We start from the raw sequence: 6697 nt of genomic DNA on the forward strand, positions 1-6697 counted from the left end.
TTTACCCCATTCTACCTCTCCCTTTCTACTTCTCCCAGTACATTCTTCTCTCACCCCTTAATTTTTTTTAAAGATATTATCCCTTCATGTTCAACTTACACTGTGCCCTCTGTCTATACATATTCCCTCCAACTACCCTAATAATGAGAAAGGTCTCATAAGTTACAAATATCATCTTTCCATGTAGGAATGTAAACAGTTCAACTTTAATAGGTCCCTTATGATTTCTCTTTCCTGTTTACCTTTTATGCTTCTCTTGAGTCTTGTATTTGAAAGTCAGTTTTTCTATTTAGCTCTGGCTTCTCAAGAATGCATTAAATTCCTCTACATCATTTTTCCCCTCATTGATTACACTCAATTTTGCTGGGTAGGTGATTCTTGGTTTTAATCCTTGCTCCTTTGACCTCCAGAATATCATGTCCTAAGCCCTCCAGTCCCTTAATATAGAAGCTGCTAAATCTTGTGTTATCCTGATTTCCATAATACCTGAATTGTTTCTTTCTGGCTGCTTGCACTATTTTCTCCTTGACCTGGGAACTCTGGAATTTAGCTATAATATTCCTGGCAGTTTTCATTTTGGGATCTCTTTGAGGAGGTGATTGGTGGAGTCTTTCCATTTCTATTTTACTCTGGTTCAAGAATATCAGGGCAGTTTTCCTTGATAATTTCTTAAAAGATGATATCTAGGCTCTTTTTTTGGCTTTCAGATAGTCCAATAATAAAAATTATAAAAATAAAAGTTATCTCTCCTGGATCTGTTTTCCAGGTTAGTTGTTTTTCCAATGAGATATTGCACATTGTCTTCTATTTTTTCATTCTTTTGGTTTTGTTTTATAATTTCTTGACTTCTCATAGAGTTATTATCTTCCATTTGCTCCATTGTAATTTTAAAGGAATTATTTTCCTCAGTTAACTTTTGGACCTCCTTTTCCATTTGGCCAATTCTACTTTTGAAGGCATTCTTCTCCTCATTGGCTTTTTGGACTTCTTTTGCCATTTGGTCTAGTATTTTTTTTTAAGGTGTTATTTTCTTCAGCATTTTTAGCAAGCTGTCGACTTGTTTTTCATGATTTTCTTGCATCACTCTCATTTCTCTTCTCAATTTTTCCTCTACTTCTCTTACTTGATTTTCAAAATTTTTTTTGAGCTCTTCTTTGGCCTGAGACCAAATTGTATTTTTCTTGGGGGCTTTGGATGTAGGAGCTTTGACTTTGTTGTCTTCTTCTGGTTGTATGTTTTGATCTTCCTTGTCACCAAAGTAAGATTCTATGGTCTGACTTTCCCCCCTCTGTTTGCTCATCTTCCCAGCCAATTGCTTGACTTTTAAACTCTTTGTTAAGGTAGGGCTCTGCTTCCAGTGTGCAGTGTGTACTATTCCAAGCTTCAGGTGTTCGTGTAGCTGTTTTCAGAGATACTTCTAGGGACCTGTAAGTTTTCAGTTCTTCCAAGGTGGTATATTCTAAGGAGAGGTGTTTACTCCTCTCCTGGCCTGTGCTCTGGTCTGAGTGATCACAAGCACTCTTTTCTGCCCTGGAAATGAGAGAAGGGTTCTCTCTGCACTGCTGCTGCAAGCTCTGCTATGCCAGCACTCTTCCTCACCAGGATTGCCACCTAGGACTGGGACCCAGATTCAAGCATGGGCAAAGCAAGAGAATCCTGCCTTAGCACCATAAAAGAAATCTCTGCAATCCTTCTCTGATCAGCCACTTGATTCCCCCCCCACACCCCCGGCTGTGGGCCGAGAGCTCTGGAAGAAGCTGCTACTGCTGTGGCTGCCACCCTGGGACTGCACTAGGACTAGGGCTAGAGTGTGCTCCTCTCTCACCCAGGTCCGACAGACCTTTCCCACTGATCTTCTAAGTTGTCTTTGGCGTTTGTGGGTTGAGAAATCTGGAAACTGGCACAACTTCCCTTGATTCAGTCTCCTGAGGCCTGTTCTGGGTTTGCTGGGCCTCAGTCTTTGCCTGTGCAGCCCGTGCTGAACTGTGCTCCTCTACCAGCCTGGTGCAACAGACCTTTCCCATGGACCATGAAGGTTGTCTTGGCCTAGAAATTTGTTTCACTCTGTCTTTTTGTGGGTTCTGCTGCTCTAGAATTCATTTAGGGTCATTTTTACAAGTATTTGGAGGGGTTTGGGGGAGAGCTCAACTGAGTGCCTACTTTTACTTTGCCATCTTGTTTCCACCTCTCCTCCCAATAAAATATACATTTTTATATTTCCCAATAAAATATTTTTAAAAAAAGAAAAAAGAAAAGCTGAGATTGTCTCAGATATCTTAATAATTACATGATTTATACAGAGAAATAAAATTGGGGTTCAAATCCCACCTCTGGGTGACCTTGGGCAAAAAGCCACTTAACTTGTGTCTTCTGTTAAGTGAAGACATGATGGCCCCTGAGATCTATTTCAGCTCCAGAGCTCTCATCCTATGAATTCCCATTGATTGGAGAAATAGATGAATTTCTATCAGGGCTTGAGACTTTTCCTCCCTCCAACTTGGATCCCACCCAACGTTTTTCTCATCACCTTCCACCCCCAAGTCCATCTTTCCTTGATGCCTAATGAAAAATGAAGAGGGAGAAATGGGTACACTTCTGACTTTTGAGGGGCCACCACCCCCTCCCCCATACTACATCTCTATCCCAGATCCAAACCAGGATCTTTTCACCTCATCTTTCTTTCTTATGCCCTAGCTTCTACCCCAGACAATAGATAGCAAAGCTCTTTACATATGTCAATTCATTTGATTTACATAACATCTCTGGGAGGTAAATGCTGTTATTATTCTCATTTTGAGGGCCATCTCTAGTCGTCCTGATCTATGTTTTGCCATTGGACCCAGATGGCTGCAGAGAAGAAAATGAAGCTGGTGACTTTGCACAGCCCTCCCTCACTTAAATCCAATTCACTTGCATATTATGACATCATTTCCCTGATGTCATGGTCCTCTTTGAGAATGAAGGATGAACAACAACCCATTTTATAGTTGAGAAAAGAGGCAGACTGAGGTTAAGTGTTGCTACTACCTATGTGACTTGGTAAGTCACTTAACCTTTCTAGGCATCAGTTTTGTCATCTATATAAAAAAAAACCCACCTGCCGCCCCCATTCCTTGGCAATAGATCACCAGCAGAGGGAGTCCTATCCCTGTTCTGGTTGTGTCTACCGAACGTTTATAGTCTCTGAGCCTGACTGGGTCCTTACTGTTTCACCATAATTTTTGAAGAGGTGAAGTTGCTCATGTTCACACAGCTAGTAAGTCTCTGAGGAAGAATATGAACTCAGGTCCTCCTGACTCCAAATCAAATGCTCTAACCACTGTGCTACCAATCTACCATCTTCCTTTCTGCCCTACCCGAGTGTGATCGGAACCACTTAGTTAAACTCTCTTTTCTAGCTCTTGTATCAAAGATAAGCAACTTTGTAATAGAATCAGGAGAGGCAGTATGGTACAGTGAATAGAGAGAAAACCTCAGAGACAAGTTCAAGTCCCATCTCTGAGGAATACTGGCTGTGTGAATCTGGGCAAGGCAGTCTGTCTAAGACTACTAAATCTATCTATATTTATCTATATCTCTCTACATAGACTGTCTTGATATGTTGTGGAATAGTTTCTAGTTTGTTTTGGGAGAAGGCTTTTCCTCACTGGGAGTTTCCTACATCAATATAATCACAAATCTGGATCCCCCAAAATTGAATCCTAGAGGTAGAAGGGAGAGAATCCTAGAATGGAGCATATCAGGACTGGAAGGGGCCTTAGAATATCAGAGCAGCTCCTAGAGCAGAGGAAATCACAGTCTGACTTAGCTCTTGAATGCAGTACAGAACCAAGTGGCACAGTGGATAGAATGCAGTACTTAAAGGGCAGGAGGATCTGAGTTCAAATCTAACTTCAGATGTGTGACCTTGGATAAGTTGCTTAACCTCTCTGTGCCCTGGCCATCTCCAAAATGGGGATGATGATAATAGCAACCTACCCCAAAAGGTTGTCATGAGGACCAAATGAGTTAATATATATATATATATTCTTCCTCTCTCTCTCTCTATATGTATATATATATAAATATAAATATATAATATATATATAAATATATATATATATATAAAGTGCATTGCGAATCTTTATGTGTAATATTATAATTATATGATAAACCTTTAACATTCAACTGTGCCTTTTCTTTTTTTAAGAAATGTAATGAACCTATTTGGCATTAGCCTCCTACCTATAAAATATTGTTGTTGCTGTTGTTATTATTAAAGTCAGGGTTGACAGGAACCTTAGAACATGACCTTGAACTCTGAAATTCCCCTCTTGGATCATGAACTACCCTTCATCAGTCAAAGCTTCTGTCTCACTCCTCCTAAACCTGTTCTTTATTCTCCCCTACCTAATATCCCCCAACTTCCCTGCCCCAGCTTACTTCTCTTCTTTCCCAGTCTTGATCTCATAAGTAACCAGTTCAGCCATGTCTTGTTCTCCATTCTTAATCTTTTGCCCCACCCCTGCTCTCTCCTCCTCTGCCATTCCCATCCTGGCAATCCTCAGCCCTGGCTCACATCCACCACCCACCTGCTTTCTTGGCCACAGATCACCACCAGAGGGAGACCTAGCACCATAGTAGTCACTTCATAAACGGTTACTGACTGTCTATTAAACTTTTGGTCCACTCCACGTTTATATTCTCTAAGTTTGACAGGGTCCTCACTACACCATAATCACCAGGTGGAAGGGACCTTAGAAGTCATTGTGGCTTACTGCCTCTTTTTACAGATGAGGAAACTGAGGCCCAGAGAGGTTAAGTGACTTACCAGGTCACACAGGCTTTGGAGCTGGATTTGAACCCTCTGACTGGAAATCCAGTGTTCTTCCTATGGTAATGAAATGTCATTCCCCTTAAGAGCCTGATATTTTACTTGGGGAAGAGAGGGATAGGGACTGGCTATCATGTAGTCATACACAAACTGAATGCAAAGTAATTTTGTGGAGAAAGGCAGAGGTAGCCAAGGGGAAGAAGACAGGCTTCATGTAGAAGGTGGCATTGGAGTTCAGCTTTGAAAGAAACTAGAGATTCTTGGGGGTAGAAGTGAGGAGGGAGGGCAGTCCAAGCATGAGGGACAGCCTGGGCAAAGGCACAGTGATGGGGGGTGGAGTATTATATGTGAGGAACAGTAGAATGTCGGTTAGGCTAGATTTTAGAGTGCATAAATGGTAGTAATGTGTAATTAGCCTGGAAAGGTAGGCTGGAGCCAGCTTGTGAGGGTATTTAAATATCAAAAAGAGGAGTTCGTATTTCATTCCATACTTCTCCTCACCCCTTCCCTCTCTACTTTACTAGGAAAATAGTTGTCCATCATGAGCTCACTCTTCCCTAAATGGAGGGGCTGTTTCCAAAGGGTTCCCCTACCCAGCCTCATCCACCAGGTGCCTGAGGCCATACCCTGGAGCAATCTCTGAGGGATCCCAGGCTTCAACCTCCATGTGTCTGGACATGGGCCAATAGGCCATTGCCAGTTACCTTGATTTTTGTCTCGCCACTGGACTTCAATGACTTTGGAAGAGAAGAGGATGAGAAACAGGACAGCAGAGTCTTTGCCCCCAGGATCTTTCTGAAGCCTTTTAAAGACTTTTAACCTTAAGGCTTGCCTTCAACCAGAGGGGGCTTTAAACCAGTACAAATTCCATGGCTCAGAAGACTCATGTTCTTGGGGGATGCTTTTGGGTCTAGAAATGTAGACTCGGGAGCTAAGGGCCTATATCACACATAGGGTATATACGATGGATCGACCTCATCCAATTCCATCTTGGCGTGAGGCTCTGGGACAGATTGTGTAGCAGGGCCCGCCTGGAAGAGCATGCTGCTAGCTCTTGTTCCAAAAGAGTAAGAAACGGTTTTCCAAGTTAGGGGTGAGATACACACAATCAAAGTACTGAGGGTCAGCCTGGTGTGGCAGGACTGTTGTGAGGATCAAATGAGATAGTGTATGTAAAGTGTTTTGCAACCTATTATTATTATTATTATTGTTATTAATTATTAGCCCAAGGTGTCACAGGGACTGGAATGCTGGGTCTGGAGTCAGGAAAAAATGGGTTCAAAACTGGCCGTAGATCCTTACTAGCTATGTGTACCTGGGCAAGTCATTTAACCTTTGCCTCAATTTCTTCATCTGGAAAGTGGGGATAATATTAGTACCTACCTCCCAGAGTTATTGTAGAGGAACACATGAGATGATATTTGTAAAGTGATTTTCAAATCTTAAAGAACTATATGAATGCTAATCACTGTTGTTGTTATGTTACTGCCTGTACTATGTTATTCAGGCTTTCCCATGTATCATGTTTTTCTTGGAGACCTGTGATATTCAAACTCTGTCTGCTTATCTTGTCCTAAAAGTCATTTTGGTTTGTATAGAAGTACGGATTCTTACAATTAGAGAAAGGGGGTTGCCTAAAGTGTCTGTTCCTCCCACCCCACCTTATGTGAATGTGTTTCATTTTCCCTCCCCTAGGATTGGGCCTGCCTCCTTCCCTCCCCCTATTTCTCCTATATTGTTCTTACCCCATGGCAGCTAGGTGGCACAGTGGATAGAGTGCCAGGCCTGGAGTCAGGAAGACTGATCTTCATGATTTCAAATCTGACCTCAGACACGTACTAGCTGTGTGACCCTGGGCACATCAGTTAACCCCATTTGCCTCAG

This window comes from Phascolarctos cinereus, unplaced genomic scaffold (assembly GCF_003287225.1).
Source record: "Phascolarctos cinereus isolate Bilbo 61053 unplaced genomic scaffold, phaCin_HiC Scaffold_726;HRSCAF=1367, whole genome shotgun sequence".
In the NCBI taxonomy this organism is placed as follows: Eukaryota; Metazoa; Chordata; class Mammalia; order Diprotodontia; family Phascolarctidae; genus Phascolarctos; species Phascolarctos cinereus.